Genomic DNA, 21,101 nt, shown 5'->3' on the forward strand with positions numbered 1-21,101 from the left:
AAACGCTGATAGAGCACACCAAATCCACTGGTTCCGGGAGGTCAAATCTATCTATTCAGCCATGGGTCTGGCTAGTTTGTGGGAAGACCCTACTGGTAGTATATTTCCACCTAGAAAAACCTTAAAAGATCTTTATTGGAAACTGGTCACATCGAAGAGATTTGGCTCTACTATTGGTCCCTCTTTGTCTGCAGACTTTTTGGAACTTAAACATCTACCGGCCTATGAGGATTATTGGGACTATATCACTGCTCCGGAGGCAAGAAAGAGATACCACCAATTAAGGGTGGGGTCCTTACCAACTAATACCTTCATCTCTAGTTGGCAAAAAGGATTTGCTCCCACCTGTCCTTTCTGTCCCTCTTTAAATGAGAACATTGGGCATATTTTGTTTATTTGTCCCCAATACAAAGTTCCTAGAAGGACCTGGCTGAAACCCATATGTGTTCAGCTTAATCTTCAAACAGGATGTGAGGCGCTAAGGATCCTCAGAAGAGATACTAATCAGCTGGTGGTTATTACTGTTGCAAAGTTTTTACATTGGGCATGGAAATTACGTATGATGAAAACATGCCGAAGTTGATTATTCTAGATTCCCACTGTATATACAGTCTATTTGCACTCTTTTTTAGTGGTTTTAAGATGTATTTCATTGAATAGAATTAACTTATTTTTTAATCTGTGTTAAGGATAATCGTCTTGCCCCAAAATCCTGGTATGTTTTACACTAACTGGAACTGTATCAACTGTTTGTATGCCTCGAATTGGGACTCTTAGCCCATTGAGATTTTATTGTTTGTGTCTTTTATGATTTTTTCCTAATCGAAATAAAGACTTTTTGAATTGAATTGAGTGGTAATTTAAGCCCTTTGGATCATAAATGCTCCTTACTCTCCCCTGCTTTTGTTGACCTTAAAGCACGGCTAACCACCGTGAGAGTCTCTTTCTTGTGGTGGGTAAGACCAGTTCAATCCCCCCTTACTCTTCAGCCCTCTACACAGTACTGAAGGCTTTGTATGTACCTCCACATTTGGACGTTACATGCCCATTCTTTTCACTTTTTTAATTCCTCCATCACACCTCTCTCTTCCCTGACCACCTCAAAATGGACGGACAGGGCTTGAGTTTCGGTGATGATGACGCAGCAGCTATTCTTAGGATACCGTCAATCCTTGGCATTGAAACCGATGCAGCCACAGGAAGCAATTCAGCGGACTGGAAAAACCTCTCTGATATGAAGAGAGAATGGGTAAGGATTACCCTCCACGGGGCACTCATGGCTGAGTACTTTAAAGCCAAAATTGCACCTACTGGATTGATTGTCAAAAACTTCCCCAGGATATTCTGGGAGGATGGCCAATTTAAGATTGAATGGTCACTCATCTCATGTAAATGTACACATGACCTCCTGATTTTGATTGTTAACACAGCTAAACGGCTAGCCGACGAACTACTTAGCCGGATTCAGGTTGCAGAAAGTACACTCAAAAGTGCCGTGCCGAATCCAGGTTTTAAAACTAAGCTAGCTGAATTGAATAAGGAACTCGCAGAACATTAAGAATATCTGATGAAGCAAAAGGTGACCAAACTGCAGAAAGATATTCAAAGCTTTTCTAAGCAAAAAGTCTACCCATATTTAAAAGAGGACTATGTCCCAACAGGGACAAACTACCTCTCAGACTCGAGCGTAACCTCTTCAAGAAGAGGATCCAATAGCGATAGCAACTCGAGCGGTGATGACTGGCAGCCACAACCCCAGCGGGGGAGGAGAGGGGGAGACGTGGCCATCAATTCTATCCACCCCCCCTATCAGGGTCCCCTCTTTGGCAATACCCACAGTTCCCACAGGTGATACCACCTTACGCGTCCTAATATCGTCCTCAATTTGCCCCACATGGAGTCAATCAACCGCCTTTTTTAGACAGTGGTTGGGGCAGAGGGCGCGGGCGCAAGCGAGGAAACGCGCCGGACTAGAGAGTACAGTGGGAGGACACACAGGCCCAAGGGATGGACACCAGGAGCAAAACGAACCACAAGTGAGTTTAGTAGTTAATATATCCTCACGCCAACTCACAGAAGGAGAGGAAAAAGTGCTGCAGAAAGGGCTCGGCTTTGTACCGATTCCGAAGATAGATCACTTTCAATAGACTTGTGAAGTTCAAAAATTCTTCCGTAAAATCAGGCTGAAGGCGTTCTTTGATGGGAGACCACAGGACACTTCTGAGGATTCGGGCCTCCATAATCCTACTAACTTCACTCCCCATACCGGGATGGTCCCCAATGAAGTCTTGACATATGAACAGGCAGTGCTCAAAGACATTGCGGCAATGACACCACATCAGAAATATAAAAATATCTCTAAATCTGAGATACAGATGTTGGATACTTTAGCCAACGACCAATCCATCACTATCAAGCAGGCAGACAAAGGCGGGGCCACCGTTCTCATGAACACCTCCGATTATGACATTGAATGCCTGAGGCAGTTGGGCGCTAGGCGGTACTACACTCCCATTCCCTCCAACCCTACAGAGCACCTCAAGAGAACCATCACTGGCCTAGTCGAATCTGCCAAGTGCCAAGAGTTGATAAGCAAAAAGGAGGCTGAATTCCTTGTCTCCTTTCTGGTGAAGAATTGGCTTGGTAGTTTGGTCTGCCCTGTTCCCATGATGCACTGGGCCAGGGACAGACTAATTTGCATATAGCCAGGTTCTGAGCTGGGATGGGGCAGTGAGCTAAATAACGGTGATGGATCAAGCCCTGATCTTTGGACTGGGTAAGAGTGGTCTGCTTAATTCAGACACTCTGTTCATCACCACCCCCTTTTCTGAATCATTTTGTCCACCATAAGCGTGGAAGGGTATACTCAGACATGAGTCCCTTGCTCACTGCTCCATCAGGATTCAAGCAAGCCGGGCCGACGACGCCTGGAATGGCAGAAACCGGTCCCCGGAAGCTTGTCTCCTTTCTGGTGAAGAATTGGCTTGGTAGTTTGGTCTGCCCTGTTCCCATGATGCACTGGGCCAGGGACAGACTAATTTGCATATAGCCAGGTTCTGAGCTGGGATGGGGCACTGAGCTAAATAACGGTGATGGATCAAGCCCTGATCTTTGGACTGGGTAAGAGTGGTCTGCTTAATTCAGACACTCTGTTCATCACCACCCCCTTTTCTGAATCATTTTGTCCACCATAAGCGTGGAAGGGTATACTCAGACATGAGTCCCTTGCTCACTGCTCCATCAGGATTCAAGCAAGCCGGGCCGACGATGCCTGGAATGGCAGAAACCGGTCCCCGGAAGCTTGTCTCCTTTCTGGTGAAGAATTGGCTTGGTAGTTTGGTCTGCCCTGTTCCCATGATACACTGGGCCAGGGACAGACTAATTTGCATATAGCCAGGTTCTGAGCTGGGATGGGGCAGTGAGCTAAATAACGGTGATGGATCAAGCCCTGATCTTTGGACTGGGTAAGAGTGGTCTGCTTAATTCAGACACTCTGTTCATCACCACCCCCTTTGCTGAATCATTTTGTCCACCATAAGCGTGGAAGGGTATACTCAGACATGAGTCCCTTGCTCACTGCTCCATCAGGATTCAAGCAAGCCGGGCCGACGACGCCTGGAATGGCAGAAACCGGTCCCCGGAAGCTTGTCTCCTTTCTGGTGAAGAATTGGCTTGGTAGTTTGGTCTGCCCTGTTCCCATGATGCACTGGGCCAGGGACAGACTAATTTACATATAGCCAGGTTGTGAGCTGGGATGGGGCAGTGAGCTAAATAACGGTGATGGATCAAGCCCTGATCTTTGGACTGGGTAAGAGTGGTCTGCTTAATTCAGACACTCTGTTCATCACCACCCCCTTTTTGAATCATTTTGTCCACCATAAGCGTGGAAGGGTATACTCAGACATGAGTCCCTTGCTCACTGCTCCATCAGGATTCAAGCAAGCCGGGCCGACGATGCCTGGAATGGCAGAAACCGGTCCCCGGAAGCTTGTCTCCTTTCTGGTGAAGAATTGGCTTGGTAGTTTTGTCTGCCCTGTTCCCATGATGCACTGGGCCAGGGACAGACTAATTTGCATATAGCCAGGTTCTGAGCTGGGATGGGGCAGTGAGCTAAATAGCGGTGATGGATCAAGCCCTGATCTTTGGACTGGGTAAGAGTGGTCTGCTTGATTCAGACACTCTGTTCATAACCACCCCCTTTTCTGAATCATTTTGTCCATCATAAGCGTGGAAGGGTATACTCAGACATGAGTCCCTTGCTCACTGCTCCATCAGGATTCAAGCAAGCCGGGCCGACGACGCCTGGAATGGCAGAAACCGGTCCCCGGAAGCTTGTCTCCTTTCTGGTGAAGAATTGGCTTGGTAGTTTTGTCTGCCCTGTTCCCATGATGCACTGGGCCAGGGACAGACTAATTTGCATATAGCCAGGTTCTGAGCTGGGATGGGGCAGTGAGCTAAATAACGGTGATGGATCAAGCCCTGATCTTTGGACTGGGTAAGAGTGGTCTGCTTAATTCAGACACTCAGTTCCTCACCACCCCCTTTTCTGAATCATTTTGTCCACCATAAGCGTGGAAGGGTATACTCAGACATGAGTCCCTTGCTCACTGCTCCATCAGGATTCAAGCAAGCCGGGCCGACGACGCCTGGAATGGCAGAAACCGGTCCCCGGAAGCTTGTCTCCTTTCTGGTGAAGAATTGGCTTGGTAGTTTGGTCTGCCCTGTTCCCATGATGCACTGGGCCAGGGACAGACTAATTTGCATATAGCCAGGTTCTGAGCTGGGATGGGGCAGTGAGCTAAATAACGGTGATGGATCAAGCCCTGATCTTTGGACTGGGTAAGAGTGGTCTGCTTAATTCAGACACTCTGTTCATCCCCACCCCCTTTTCTGAATCATTTTGTCCACCATAAGCGTGGAAGGGTATACTCAGACATGAGTCCCTTGCTCACTGCTCCATCAGGATTCAAGCAAACCGGGCCGACGACGCATGGAATGGCAGAAACCGGTCCCCAGAAGCTTGTATCCTTTCTGGTGAAGAATTGGCTTGGTAGTTTGGTCTGCCCTGTTCCCATGATGCACTGGGCCAGGGACAGACTAATTTGCATATAGCCAGGTTCTGAGCTGGGATGGGGCAGTGAGCTAAATAACGGTGATGGATCAAGCCCTGATCTTTGGACTGGGTAAGAGTGGTCTGCTTAATTCAGACACTCTGTTCATCACCACCCCCTTTTCTGAATCATTTTGTCCACCATAAGCGTGGAAGGGTATACTCAGACATGAGTCCCTTGCTCACTGCTCCATCAGGATTCAAGCAAGCCGGGCCGACGACGACTGGAATGGCAGAAAGCGGTCCCCGGAAGCTTGTCTCCTTTCTGGTGAAGAATTGGCTTGGTAGTTTGGTCTGCCCTGTTCCCATGATGCACTGGGCCAGGGACAGACTAATTTGCATATAGCCAGGTTCTGAGCTGGGATGGGGCAGTGAGCTAAATAACGGTGATGGATCAAGCCCTGATCTTTGGACTGGGTAAGAGTGGTCTGCTTAATTCAGACACTCTGTTCATCACCAGCCCCTTTTCTGAATCATTTTGTCCACCATAAGCGTGGGAGGGTATACTCAGACATGAGTCCCTTGCTCACTACTCCATCAGGATTCAAGCAAGCCGGGCCGACGACGCCTGGAATGGCAGAAACCGGTCCCCGGAAGCTTGTCTCCTTTCTGATGAAGAATTGGCTTGGTAGTTTGGTCTGCCCTGTTCCCATGATGCGCTGGGCCAGGGACAGACTAATTTGCATATAGCCAGGTTCTGAGCTGGGATGGGGCAGTGAGCTAAATAACGGTGATGGATCAAGCCCTGATCTTTGGACTGGGTAAGAGTGGTCTGCTTAATTCAGACACTCTGTTCATCACCACCCCCTTTTCTGAATCATTTTGTCCACCATAAGCGTGGAAGGGTATACTCAGACATGAGTCCCTTGCTCACTGCTCCATCAGGATTCAAGCAAGCCGGGCCGACGACGACTGGAATGGCAGAAAGCGGTCCCCGGAAGCTTGTCTCCTTTCTGGTGAAGAATTGGCTTGGTAGTTTGGTCTGCCCTGTTCCCATGATGCACTGGGCCAGGGACAGACTAATTTGCATATAGCCAGGTTCTGAGCTGGGATGGGGCAGTGAGCTAAATAACGGTGATGGATCAAGCCCTGATCTTTGGACTGGGTAAGAGTGGTTTGCTTAATTCAGACACTCTGTTCATCACCAGCCCCTTTTCTGAATCATTTTGTCCACCATAAGCGTGGGAGGGTATACTCAGACATGAGTCCCTTGCTCACTACTCCATCAGGATTCAAGCAAGCCGGGCCGACGACGCCTGGAATGGCAGAAACCGGTCCCCGGAAGCTTGTCTCCTTTCTGATGAAGAATTGGCTTGGTAGTTTGGTCTGCCCTGTTCCCATGATGCACTGGGCCAGGGACAGACTAATTTGCATATAGCCAGGTTCTGAGCTGGGATGGGGCAGTGAGCTAAATAACGGTGATGGATCAAGCCCTGATCTTTGGACTGGGTAAGAGTGGTCTGCTTAATTCAGACACTCTGTTCATCACCACCCCCTTTTCTGAATCATTTTGTCCACCATAAGCGTGGGAGGGTATACTCAGACATGAGTCCCTTGCTCACTACTCCATCAGGATTCAAGCAAGCCGGGCCGACGACGCCTGGAATGGCAGAAACCGGTCCCCGGAAGCTTGTCTCCTTTCTGATGAAGAATTGGCTTGGTAGTTTGGTCTGCCCTGTTCCCATGATGCACTGGGCCAGGGACAGACTAATTTGCATATAGCCGGGTTCTGAGCTGGGATGGGGCAGTGAGCTAAATAACGGTGATTGGATCAAGCCCTGATCTTTGGACTGGGTAAGAGTGGTCTGCTTAATTCAGACACTCTGTTCATCACCACCCCCTTTTCTGAATCATTTTGTCCACCATAAGCGTGGAAGGGTATACTCAGACATGAGTCCCTTGCTCACTGCTCCATCAGGATTCAAGCAAGCCGGGACGACGACGCCTGGAATGGCAGAAACCGGTCCCCGGAAGCTTGTCTCCTTTCTGGTGAAGAATTGGCTTGGTAGTTTGGTCTGCCCTGTTCCCATGATGCACTGGGCCAGGGACAGACTAATTTGCATATAGCCAGGTTCTGAGCTGGGATGGGGCAGTGAGCTAAATAACGGTGATGGATCAAGCCCTGATCTTTGGACTGGGTAAGAGTGGTCTGCTTAATTCAGACACTCTGTTCCTCACCACCCCCTTTTCTGAATCGAATTCCTGATCAAGAGAGAACCAAGGGTCCCTTACTTTTATATCCTCCCCAAAATTCATAAGGGGACCACCCCTGTACCAGGACGCCCCATAGTGTCTGGTATCGACTCTGTTCTGGAGCCCCTTTCACAATTCTGTGCAAACGGATCCCTTCTTATGTTCAAGATACCACAGACGTACTACGTCTCCTGGACCATCTACAGGACGGAATCCAGGTGGACTTCTTAATCACCCTCGATGTGGAGGCCCTCTACACCAACATCCCACAGAGGGAAACATTGGGCGTGATAGAGAGGATCCTGAGTGCCGAGGAGTGGACCTCCCCGACACCACCGGCTTTCATTATGGAATGTGCCACCCTAGACCTGACTGAGAATTACTTTGAATTCAAAGGGCAATACCATCATCAAACCCAGGGTACCTCGATGGGGAGCACGTTTGCCCCTTCGGTGGCCTGTTTGTACATGGCAGACTTTGAAGAGAGTCACATCAATGGTCTAGTGAATCCCTACCATTCTAACATCAAACTTTGGAGGAGATTCATTGATGATAACTTGATTCTCTGGGGTGGCAGCTCTGATTCATATAAAGAGTTCTTTCATTGGATTAATTCCCTCAACACCTACCTTAATTTCACCATGACTGCCTCGGCCACTAACATCGCCTTCCTGGACCTCAACATTAGGCTTACAGGAGGTAAAGTGGACACTACCATGTATCGGAAACCCACTGACCGTAACAGCCTGCTCCACTTCACGAGCCACCATCCTAAAGCACTGAGGTTGAACCTACCCTTTGGGAAATTCCTGAGGGTCAGGCGGAACTGCACCGCTCTGGCAGACTATAACACAGAATTGACCATACTATCTAGGAACCTTGTGGATAGGGGGTGTCCGAGCAGGGAGATTTCCAAGGCCTGTAAATGTGCCCGTAATAACCACAGGGAAGCCCTACTTGAGTACAAGATTCCAACTTCGGAGAACCAAGAACAAATACCCTGTGTCATTACTTTCACGCCAGCCTCCAATGAGATCAAGAAGATCATCAAACGGCACTGGCAGATTCTCAACACAGGGACACTGAGTCTTGAAATACCCAGATTTGCATTTAGGAGGTCCAGGAACATTAAGGACATCCTAGTCCAGACCAGACCCAAAAGAGTAACTACAACTAAACAGACAAGGTTGTGGCAATTACCACCAGTGCAGGGACACTACCCATGTGGGACATGCAGTGCATGCCCCTTTATGTCAATACACAAGACAATACAACTCACGGACACCTTCACATGGGATATACGGGGGCACACCAATTGTAATACATCTCACTGCTTATATCTATTGCGGTGCTCCTGTGGACTACAATATGTGGGCATGACCACCCGCCCCATTAAGACCCGCATCTCAGAACACAGGAGCAACTTTCGTTGCAAAAAGATTAACACTAAAATGTGCAGACACTTCGTGGAACAGAATCATACAGCTGACTCATTATCATGGCTAGTACTGGAAGCTACTACCGATAAATCCAAACAAAACCTATTCCTGAAGGAACAGAGGTGGGTACACCGACTAGCAACAGATAGCCGAGGGCTTAATGAGGACATTCCATGGAGCACACTGTGAGGGCTGTGTACAATATCACCCCGGGGTCCCTTCCTCATAAGGATTGTTACCCTCATCATCATCATAGTACACTATGGCAACCCATTAAGGGGTCTTTCTATACACAGATGTATGGATAAACAGATGGCAAACTAAACAAAAAAAAACCTTTACTGCTATTTTGCCCCTCGCCCCCCGCCTCCCTGCCTACATTTGACTTAAGCTTTGAATTTTCGCTGGAGCCCCACTATATAATTTTGAATAAAGTAAGACACATGCGATAGTCTGTCCCATATGAATAATTACTGGGTACTTCACTGCCCAGACAGACTTGGTTCAGATAATACTCATACCCCGGCTCTACTCTGCAATGGCCGCTCCACCCGCATATGTTGTCTAGTTACCTTCGGATTCCCGGATGGGAACACCGCCATACCCCACCAATTCCCTTTATCTTAATGGCCGCCTTACCGGTTCTTCACTATCCGGGCTCGGCGGTGAGGGGTGGGCTACACGGTACGGACACGGGCGATTGAAGTAAGTGCCACTGCATGTTGTTTAGCGGGTAATGTGCTCCGAGCGCCCCTGGGCTCACTACACTTCACTATTTGCCAAACCAATACCGGCGCACACCAACGCGCCTTGATTGAACTGTGCTCAGCGGACAAGAAGCCCTGCGCGTCCCTGGGGCTCACTCAACTTTTTCACTCTTCAATTTGCTGAATAATTACCGGCGCATACCAACACGCCGTAGCTAGAACTTACTTTCCCTGAATATCTGAATCTTAATGTTGTTTAGCGGGGAATGTGCTCCGCGCGCCCCTGGGCTTACTATACTTTACAACTTGCTTAACGAGTACCGGCGCCCACCAATGCGCCTTTATGGAATTGTGCTTTGCGGGTTACAAGCTCTGCGCGTTATTGGGCTCACTCAACTTTTGAAGTTTGCCTAATAATCATTACCGGCGCATACTAACGCGCCACAGCTAGAACTATTGTTCTTTGTATATCTTTACCGGTACTTTGAACTAATCCTTTGAGGCTCTGACCTGGAGGGGTGTTAACTGCCACACCTCCGACATGATTGGGAGACCGGCAATCTCACCCGGTGAAGCGCGGCGATGACTCGTCGTTTGAAAATGTTACAGATTAACCTAACACCGATTGTATACTGACACTCGAGCCCTTATCTATGAGCTAGGTTACACTCGTGCTCATAAATGGCACCTACTTAACACACCTAACATGTTCTGTCAGACTATTTGAATATCCCCCCCCTTGCACCCTAGTGACCGTTTGACTTTCTGGGAACAGCATAGTCTCCTCTTGTCTTGTCGCACATTTCTACATGGCCTGATACACTCCTAAATGAGAATGAGCAAAGATGGTAGGCATGAGACAGCTGAGATTCAGACTTTGTAACCCTAAATATGTATGTTTACAGCTCCCTGTAACATGGATGTTTTGTGCCAAATGTCCACCTTGTAACAACTGTCTGCTATTTGACTCGTATTTACCCTTGTATGGGTCATACCCTAACTGCACTGTAACCATACTTGCAGTATAAGGAAAAATAAAAAAAAAGAATTAAGGAAAAATAAAAAAAAAGAATAAAAAAAAAACTTTGTGCTATTTAGACTCCTAAAGCCCTATTGTGAGCTATCCAAAGGGGTATTCTCATTGATAAACTGGGTCAGCTCTTTATTCATGGCCTTCTCCATGATCCTGGCCAGCAGAGGCAAGCTGGAGATTCAACTTTTGCTGTTCGGGTCTTTAGTGTGCAGATTAGTTTTTTCAGCAGTGGGAGATTAGACGCCCTTTTCCATGGTAGAGGAAAGTATCCCTTGTAGACATAAAATTGAAAATATATTTAAGATAGTTAGCTGGAACCACCCTGACTGAGTTGAGAACTTTTGGAGGGCATGGGTACTAGGCGGATCCGTCTTTGGTCTGATTAAGAAAGGCCATGACCTGTACATTGGAAATGTAATTAAAGGTATTAAAGATGGGGATGGCCACTGCTGGAAAACCTGAAACCCTTAGTCCCTACAAGGAAGTGGAGGACAGTCTATTTGTGTTAACACCCGTCATCCGGGAGGTGCTAGAAAAAGAATCTGTGATGGATTTCAATTTTGCCTCAAAGGAGTCTGCTAGTAAATTGCAGAATTCTTGATCTACACCCATGTTTGTTTGTACGGAGAGTTTGCTCAGCTTCTGAAATGTCGAAAACGTTCTTTAGATGAATTTAAAAGAAAAGTAGCCTTTTTTTGTGGTTATAATTTTTGTCTTTTAATCTAAGATGGCTTTTTTATAGATGGCCTTGTTGCTAGGCTTATAATGTGTACGCCATTTCCTCTCCAGCCTATGACACATTTCCTTCTGAAGTCTCAAACTGTCATCAAACCATGGCTCGGAAGGGGGTGGTCCTTTTATTGGTAATACTTTTTATTGGTGCTAAAATATTCAGATTATCGGAAATCCAGATACGTTAGCTATTGGTGGCCTCGTCTAGATCTGCCGGGAGACCAGATTTAGGGTAGTGCAAATGGGTCTTAAGGACTTCTGGGGTAATTGTATGCCATGGGCATTTCAACGATTTGGCCGGGTATGGAGGTACCAGTCAGTTACTGTTTTTATACAGATGCTGAACATTACTGCTGAATGATCGAACCAGACTAGAGAGATAATTTACAAGAGTGTAAGATAAGGGTTATCTGCAAAAATGCCATTTAAGGTGTGACCGGCCTTATGGGTAGGGCGAGTCACAAGTTGTGTGATGCCCGCACATCCCAGCAATTGGTGAATGTTGCCGTTTCTTTAGCAGTGGCGTTTTCTAGGTGTGTGTTAATATCCCCTAGGATGGGGAAGTCTAAAGACAGAACTTTTATATTCAGCAGTTGACTGCTATTATGTAGGAACATTGCAGTAGGACCTGGTGGTCTATACAGTAGGACCCAGTTAAAGGAGTATTGGTTTATGAGGGCAATTTTAAAAGCCAGAGCTTCACACTATGACTTTTCCCATATGGGCTCATAGGAGAATTTCAGATGTTCCTTAGCAATAATTGCTAACCATCCACCCATTTTCAGAGGCTGATCTAGTCTGGAGATTGTGAAGCCTGGGGTACGGCCATAATAAGGTCTGGGTCCGAGCCGGCATCTGCCCAGGTCTCTGCAACGAATGCCAGGTCCAGTAAATATGATTCTAAAAAGTCTGAAAAGGCCAGATCATTTTTTATCAGGGGCCTAGCATTGACCAGTTTTGCTTTAAAGCACCTGAGAACTGTCTTAGCACAACCAATAGAATAAGAAATCATACCCCTGTTACAAACTTAAGCATTGCATAGTTCAATAAACAAAGTAGTCACTAAAGCATTTCAGTTCAAGATAACTAAAAACATGCTGGAGTTTTCTTGTACTCTTTAGACCACAATAGGACCATGCACTATGGGTCCCTGTACTCTAGAGCCCATTGACTTACATTCCAGTTCCAGGAGTGCTTGAAATCACCCCAAACTTCTCGCAGGGTCATGAATTTAAGGATCGAGGAGACTTAGGGCCATGTTACAAAAATCAATATGGGAGGCTGCTGCACCTGCTGCATCAGCCATAACACTTTAAATTATGTTGGGTGTGCCCCTGCCAGATCGGGGCACCACAGAGTGATCAAAATGTAAAAATGAAGGCCCATGTGGTAATTATGAGTTGCTCATGCTATTAGCAGTGAAAGTAAAATGAGCAGAACCAGAAGGTAGGTTTGAGTCCTCTTAAAGAACTGTTGTCTTTCAATTTTGGTTTTTGGGTGCCCTGGTCCCACCTGGGCTACCCACAAGTATTGCTGTAATTCAAGGGGCAGCTTGGGGAGCTACATTTCATGCTGCCCAGTTGCCCCTACCTCCCCGCACTGACATTCTCTGTGCTGGCGTGGAATCAGGCATGTCTCCCGTTTTTGCTCAACATGGGTGTGTCACGAGGGGCAGGAACCACACGACACGCCTTACTCCTTAGTGAGGGTTTATTGATGGATTGAATAGGCAACAAAACAGAGACAAACAAATAGAGTGTTTTTGTCTTCTTCAGAGAATACACTTTTTCTCTTTAACGTCGTCCCTCTGCAATCAAGGTTCATTCTGCGAGGTGGTTTAACAAGTGCAAGTTGGTACCGAAAAAATGAAAAGGAAAAAAAGAAGTCAGTGTAGTGTACCAGTATGACTACGCGGGAAGGGAGTGAGGGACGTAAAACCCTTTTTCTACATCGGACACAGGGTGCACTGAGATGGGAGACCATCACCATGAAAGAGGTAAAGGAGAACAAGGCTGGAAAGAGAACGGGACTCTCGTGTAGTCCACACGGACATCCTATGTTTTCCCTTCCTCCCCTCCCCGGGACGTTACTCCCGCCCGTCTCCCAACTCCCAGGAATCGCTCATGTACCTGTGCAAGCCACGTCCCTACGGGAACATGGCGGGGCCTTTCGGGGTGTTGTTGGCCTCCTGGCTCTCTTACAAAGGGCTCGTCCCAGTATCCAGGCTCCTCTTTGGTCCCGTGCCGTCCTTGGACTAGTCTCGGCGTCTCTTCAGGGGTAACGCGACTTACGTCCTCCTCCTCTGGGTCTTGGGATGCGTCCTTCTCTCCTTCCTGTTCCTTTTCTTGCTCCGACGCATTGTAACACCACCCCCATAGGGCGTGGCTTGCCTCTCCTCCTTCCTGGATGTTAAAGGGCCTGTGCCTCTCTGGATCATCTCAGTGCCTTGGAAAACAAAGGTTCCCGGAGGCTGAAAGGGAAATAGAGGTGCGGCCCATTGAGGATGATTCTCGACCAAGGGATCGGGGTATAAGGGGGCCGGATCCTGACAGGGTGTGAAACCGATGACTAGTCTGCCTGCCTCTGCTAGACATGGGCAGAGGAGGATAGACACTAGTCACACTCCCAGGGCTTTGACCTGACCCAGGATTCCATCTGCCTCAGCCTCTGGTCCTGAGGAATGAGCTCCTCTTCCACTGGGCCTACTCCCTGATTGGCTGGACAGCAAAGGAATGCCCAGGTAGTACCTACATCTGCCTATGGCAGGATAGGTCCCTTTGAAGTTAATCAAGTTACTGGGCACTGCCTTCAGGCCGATTGGTCAAAGGAAGGACTACACTTCCCCACACCCAAGGCCCTTTCTCCCTTTCCTTGGAGCAATTCAGACCTCACTCCAAGAAAGCCCTTCAGCTGACAGGTGACAGGTGGATACATACAGAATGGCCTCTGGAGGCTTTAGGCATAAAAATTGCATCTTTTTATAAGTGTCTTTTTCTTAATAGATAGATCAATTTAGATTTTGATTATTGAATTGGATTTTGATTATCTTGAAATGAGCTCTTGAAGTATTTCTCCCACTGCTACCAATAAGAAATTAGCATTTATTAAATTTACAATGTTGCCCAGTGATTCCTTCTCGAAGAAGCCAGCCATGCTAAAGCCATGCTACATTGAAAATAGCTTTAGTTTGCTTTTTTTAATTACTACGGCTTGTGGAACAGTATCTTTTTACACTTATTATTGTTAAATACCATGCACCCTACCCTAGGGGCAGTAACTCATACTGGAAGGTGGCTTGTTAATATTTAAAACAAAGGTTTAAGACTGTCAAAAGGGTTTATTTTTACAAGTCGAATTTACAGTTTAAAACTGCCACAGGCATGCTACCTGGTTGTAGCTCCCAGAGATGTGCACAATATTAGTCTTTCATGTACAGTATGTACAAGTTTGTTCACACATGTTCACATGTAACTAGCCCAGTGCTTCTTAGCCTAGCTGTGCCATGGCAGCCTTATCTTAAAAGTAGACAATGACGGTCAACACACTCATTCCAGTTACCATGAATTTATATATCCTATAGGATGGATGGTACCCATTTCCAACAGCAACCACTGCATTGCATTTATTTCTATATTGTTAGACACATTTAATATTTTAAACTCTGTTTCATTTAGTATTCATTGCACGCTTACTATATAATATTTTGCCAATATATTGTACGTGTGTCATTTATAATTAAGGCTCTCAGTTTTCTATTTTTGCAGATTTTTACAATTAAATATAGACAAAACACAATGGGGCATATGTACAAGGAGTTAACGCCACATTAGATGCACTTTCTGGCGGTTCTTGCGGTGAGATTTTTATCGCCATATTTACAAGCTGTCACTAACCTCTGTTAGCAGCAGTTTTCCAGCAAAAACGTCCATAGAAAAGTTTGCCATTTCTGTTAGCAATAATGACATGCAAGGGAGGTGTTCCTGTGCAAAAACGGCCGCTCACCCCATTTCACAATATGTACAAGGGAATTCTTGAAGTTAGGAGGACCAAAAAACTGCCTCTAACTGCAGTTAGAGACAGTTTTTTAAGACCAGAAAATAACTGGTTTTCAAAATGGAGCTAATCCTTGGGGCCTCATTTCGGCAGGTTTTGATGCTGGACCGCGCTGCAAGCAATTTTGCTGCACTGCCCTGCGACAAAACTACAGGGCAGGACTGCACACCATCAATAAGATTCCCGGGCCTCCGTCATGATAAGTGTTACAGCAATGCGACAAGACGGCTTTGCAACACTTTTCACTACCCCTTTCTTGTGACATCACGGATGCACTGTATTCACTGGACAGCGCTCCATGATGCAAGTAATGACCGATACGTCTGGAATCCTGACGTATCTGTCTGTGCTAAAGTCACTCATTGCTGCAGTTGTGTCACAACCATGACGCAACTCCATCAATGCATGGGGCTAGCCCATCCCTGTGCCACTGTGTCACCCTTACGCCTGTCATCATTCAGGCGTAAAGTAGTAACACAATGCCGTTCTTGAGTGGTGCCCAGGTGCCGGCGCAGCTGGAGATTCACCGGTGGCTGTTAAGTGCTGTTATGTCATCTTGTGTAAGTGGTGGTGGAGTGGTGGTGCTGAGGGAGTTGACAAGAAGTACTTCAGAGACCTTGATCCAGCTGCGAGGGGGCGATGTTGGCGGTGGTATACGGTGGGCATGGTGAGGACTTGATATATACAATGATGGTTGGTCCATGATAGTCCGGTGGAGTGGCTGTAGTTGAAGGTCCTGCTGGCAGAGGAGACGTGCTCGACCCTGTGTCCTGCTATGTGGCTTGCTGCAGTGACTAGCTGCTTGAGTCTGATATTGGGGAGCTACCACAGTAGAGGGTGCTGTTCTGGTCACTGAGGTTGTCCAGGTGGAACTTGAGTTTGCCAAGCAGAATGTTGTCGGTGGATGGGAGAGACTGGTGTGAAATGAGGCCTATAATGGTATCAGAGAATGGGTGTCCATGGGCCGGAGGGCCTGCAGATGAGGGTGCCGCAGAAGATGGGGTTGCTCCGGATCTGGAAGTTGAGGTGTTCCATGGTCACCGTTGGGTCATTAGAGTGCGTGGTCAGTCGGTGTGTGCTTCTGTAGGTGATGGCAATGTCTCCTTCTGGATGGTCAGGGTGGTGATTTAGTAGCTGTCAGTGATGGCGATGTCAGTTCCGGAGCAGATGTAGGCCCTGGCAGGCGATGTGGTGTCCAGGGTTGATGGTGAGGGGCGTGCTGGCACCGTAGGGGTGGAGTGTCCGAGAGGAAGGGTCCTTGGTGCTGAGCATGGTACAGGGGCAGACAGATGCAGACAGGCTTGGTATGGCTTGCCTTTGTCATAGGAGACGTTCATTACAACGCAGGATGTAATGCCTTTACAGAGAAAATCCAACAATGCAGGTGCCTTTACATCGCATTCCATTATAACACATTGTTAGGTCTGTAATGGGGTATTTTTATGTTTTAGGGTGGGTATGGGTTTCGGGTGTCTGAGATGAAATGTGGGGTGTATTCTGGGGTAAAATCGGAAATTTAGGATGTGTTTTGGGGTCTATCATGAAAATTGGGGTGTACATTTGGGTCAAATATGAAAATTGGGTTGTGCATGTGGGTCAATCGTGAAAATTGGGGTGTACATTTGGGTCAAATATGAAAATTGGGGTGTGCATTTGGGTCAAATATGATTTTTAGGGTGTGTTTTGGGGATCAAAAATGAATTTTAGGGTCAGGGTTTGCTTTGGGGTGCAAGGGATAGTTTTAGGGATGCACAATAGTAATGTTTACATCTCCGCAATCCAACACCTTCCCTACTGTTGCAATATGCCTAGTATTAGTATGCATTGTAATGGAATGCAAAGTAATGGCATGCAACGTAACTCTATATATACCTTTGGCACACCAGTGGTACGCCCGCGGCGCTTAGCTGCACAGCCACCACCATTGAGAAGCACTGCGGGGGGGACTGGACAGCTGGGAGGTGGGGAATGCTGGAAAGAACACTGGCTGGGGAGTGGACACGGGGTGTGTGAGTGGGAATTGTAAATATTTAAATGAGAGAAGTTTTACCTCGAGGCTGGGTCCAGTGTCTTCATTGCTCCTGCCCTCCTGAGTCTGCTTCCAGGAACAGGAAGTAGGCAGCCAGGCTCCCTCCCCTAAGCCAATCACAACGCTGCAATGCGACATTGGGATTGGTCATTGGCGCCGGGATGAGGGGTTCAGCCAGGGGCTGGAGGGGTGGGCATGTTCTCCAGGCAGGCTGTAATACAGGACAGTGCGCATGACTGTTTTGGGCAGCCTGAGCGGGCCGACCAAACAGTCACTGCATGCTTGATTGGGCATGCCACTCCGCCCCAGCCCTGCTCTGTGAGTGGAGCAGCCATACCCACCCTCCCACCCGCAAAGGAAACACGGCACAATTACATCAGGAAGTTATTATCATGTGATGATTGTTCTTCTTGCACTGCTTGAAAGCAGTGGGGCGATGCTCTTCTGCCATAGCGGATGAACCAACACTGGGGGTGCATTATCTAAAGGTACCAGGCCTGGAAGACTCGATCCCCGGGCCTCCTCCACTACGTGTCCCACCTTTTCATTACCTGGACATTGACACCTTGGCGCAATCCACTAAATTCTCGACAAATCTGTGACTCAGCCAGCAGGAGCCTCAGCCAGGTGGGATTTCAAAAGTCTTGGTACAGCAGTTGCTGCCAAGTCCGCTGGTGAACCTCCAGATGCAGTTGAAGCAGCAGGGTCCCCTTAGGCATGAAGTTGCAGCGCTCCTGCCACACAAGTTCGGCACAGCTCAGGGGCCTCACCCTCCATCAGCGTCTGGCCAGCGCAACATCATCTGGCCTGTGATGCAGAGAGGCGCCGCCCACCCTTGGTAATCCCCTCTGTGCACCCTGTGTACTGGTGGATAGTAGTATGCCATGCAGACCTCCCTACGTTGGTGAACAGGAGTGCCTCTACCATTCACAGCTCCAAGGGGCCCAAGGCGTTCTTCTCACACAGGTCAGCAACATGTCTCCATGCGACCTGCCTGACTTCACCACCAGGTACAGGCGATCGCCATGCCTCAATGTCTACCGCCATGGCTCATCGACTCCACAGCTCCTCAGCATCCCACTCCAGGCTCCAGACACAGGTCCAGCAAGGCATCCAGGTTCCAGACGCAGGTCCAGCGAGGCATTCAGGCGCCAGACGCAGGTCCAGGAGGCATCCAGGCTCCAGGCGCTGGTCCTGCGAGGCATCCAGGCTCTCATCCTGGTCATCCTGGATGTTGGGTGGCTTGAGGGGGTTGTTGATGTGTGCTGCACTTGGCCCTGGATGCTCCGTTCTGCATTTCATTGTTTTTTTTGCCTATTTCTATTGGAGGTCGACTGATAGGCTATTTTTTCAAATGGAGGCAAAAAAAACTCATGTTGGGCTGACTAACTTGTGCTTTTTTGCCACTAATGGGCCTTACATTGGTTTTTGTCCGCTAACGCCGGATTTCCTATCGCCATCACGCCAATGTTAGCGGCAGTTTCCGCCACCGATCCCTGAAGCTATCGCAATGTAGCAACCCCTTGTACATATGTCGCTAACATGGCGATATTTTTCAGCGGTACATGTAGGTAAGAAAACTGCCACTAACTAACATTAGCGATGGTTTTCACCAGTCCTTGTACATATGGCCTAATATTTTTTCTGTCTGTTTTAATAACTGAAAATACACAAATGTTGGTTTATTTTCCATGACTTAACATGCTGCCATTGAAAACGTTCAAGCCAATAATGTACAGATTAACAGCATGTAGAGTTTGAAAAGTACTTAAATCATCTTTAATATCATTTATAAACGCACTTATTTTGTACTATATTGCTAATATTTTCCATGACTTACTATGCTGTCATTGAAGATGTCCAAAATAATACTTGTGCATATTAACAGCATGTAGAGTTAAAAAAGTACTTCAATCTTCTTTAATAACTTTATATATGCACTTATTTTGTACTATAATGATAATATTTTCACATGAATATAATGATATATATATGGCTACTTAGAGTGCTGAAACTGGACAGACAACCATTCATCAGTTAAATAAAGAAGAAACATCCTAGGTAAAATGTCCTGTGAAACACACAATAAATATGCATAATGTTAGAAACGGGACCCCCGGCCGGCCAAGGCTCACGCCAAAGTCAGTCAGGGATCACCATTTCTAAGGTCAGGGCAAGGGAGTTACACACCAAGATAACCCCTGCTCACCCTCTAGGTAACGTGACGCGAGCAGCAAGGCTAATCTCGGAGGCGAAGTGTAAAGCGTTTGCGCGCGCACCCAGCAACAACACCCTAGGCCCACCACAAAGGAAACTCCACACAAGGTTATATCAAAAATAGCCTTTGTATTATAATAAAAACACAGTAGATAACACCACACACTTTACAATGTGCCAACAGGCACGGGCAGAATTTACAAGGGATTATGTACAGGGCAGGGCCACCTGGACCACTGTCAGGGGTATGCACTTTTTAGAAATAATACTTGTAGGTATAACACTTAGCACATAGACATATAATGACCGTAGCACCAAAATAGTAAATGTAGCACACAACCAGTAATTACTGGTAAAGGGTAAATACCTCCTACGCAACCCTAAACGCTGTAGGAAAATCACGCAGGGAACTAGGACCTTATTCTCAGGACCTAAAGAAACATAAACAATCACCTAAGCAGGTCACTTTTAGCAAAGGGGAAGAAACATAAACAATCACCTAAGCAGGTCACTTTTAGCAAAGGTAATAAAACATAACACACATTGCACATGAGGCATTAAAACACATTCAGAGGTGCAGGTAGAACATTTGCGCAGGAATCATATTAGCAAGTAAACCATAAATGCGCAGGGTGCACATGGCACAACACTAGAACTGTCCCCCAGGCCAACTGGCCTTGCAAGGGCTGAAATGCCCGTAGTCCAAAATGTCAGGGCGGGCTGCGCAGGCAGCACAGAACACAAGCCTAAACGTGGCAACTGCACACAAAGTGCTGGGCAGTTGTAAATACTGATGATGCCAACGTTGGAGCCTTGTGGGCTCAAGAACAATGGTGGGCGAAGCACAGCGTGGGAGCCTCGGGGCTCTACACACAAGGCACTGGCCCTCGAGCCTCTCTGGCTCTCTCCCAATGGGGCCGGTCGTTGGAGTTCCTCACGGGGGACTCAGCAGCAAGGGAAAATGCCACACGAACCTCTCAGGGCTCGAACACAACTGGAGGGGAGGGGCGGGCACCGGCAATGTGCCCCGACGCCCTCCTCCCTTCATTCGCTCTCCCGGCCCCACTCACCGGCTTCTCCTGGGTTGGAGGCAGTCTCCTTGGTCTCGGGGCGGCGGCTGCTCACGGGCTGCAGGGCTCTCCCTCGTCTCGGAGCTGCGGGGCGGGACTTCCGGCCACCTCTCCCGGGCCGCGCAGCGATTGGCGGCCTGCTAATCACTTCCGGGTCGTCGCAGGCGGCCCGGCGGGGACAAAGAAGCAAATGCCGGGTGGGCACCTGCTCGGTGGAAATGAAATCGAGGTGGGCACTCGTAACTTCAATAAAGCGCACAGCCCAAAAAGGGCAATAAGCGGCTTGGGCAGCTGCGCCAAAAATCGGCAACTAGCGCTTAGGTCAAACACCGGGTGGGCACCGGCTGAAGCACCAGCAAGGCGCTCTCAAGCGCCAAGAACAATTACAGTGCTCCCGGCGCTGGAACAGGATCACAGCGCTCCCAAGCGCTGGAGGGCAAGATCAAGCGCTCTCAAGCGCTAGGGGCATGAAATAAAAGCGCTCTCAAGCGCTAAGCAAAAGTAAAGCGCCCCCAGCG

The sequence above is a fragment of the Lissotriton helveticus genome, chromosome 3_1, assembly GCF_964261635.1.
Source record: "Lissotriton helveticus chromosome 3_1, aLisHel1.1, whole genome shotgun sequence".
NCBI lineage: Eukaryota > Metazoa > Chordata > Amphibia > Caudata > Salamandridae > Lissotriton > Lissotriton helveticus.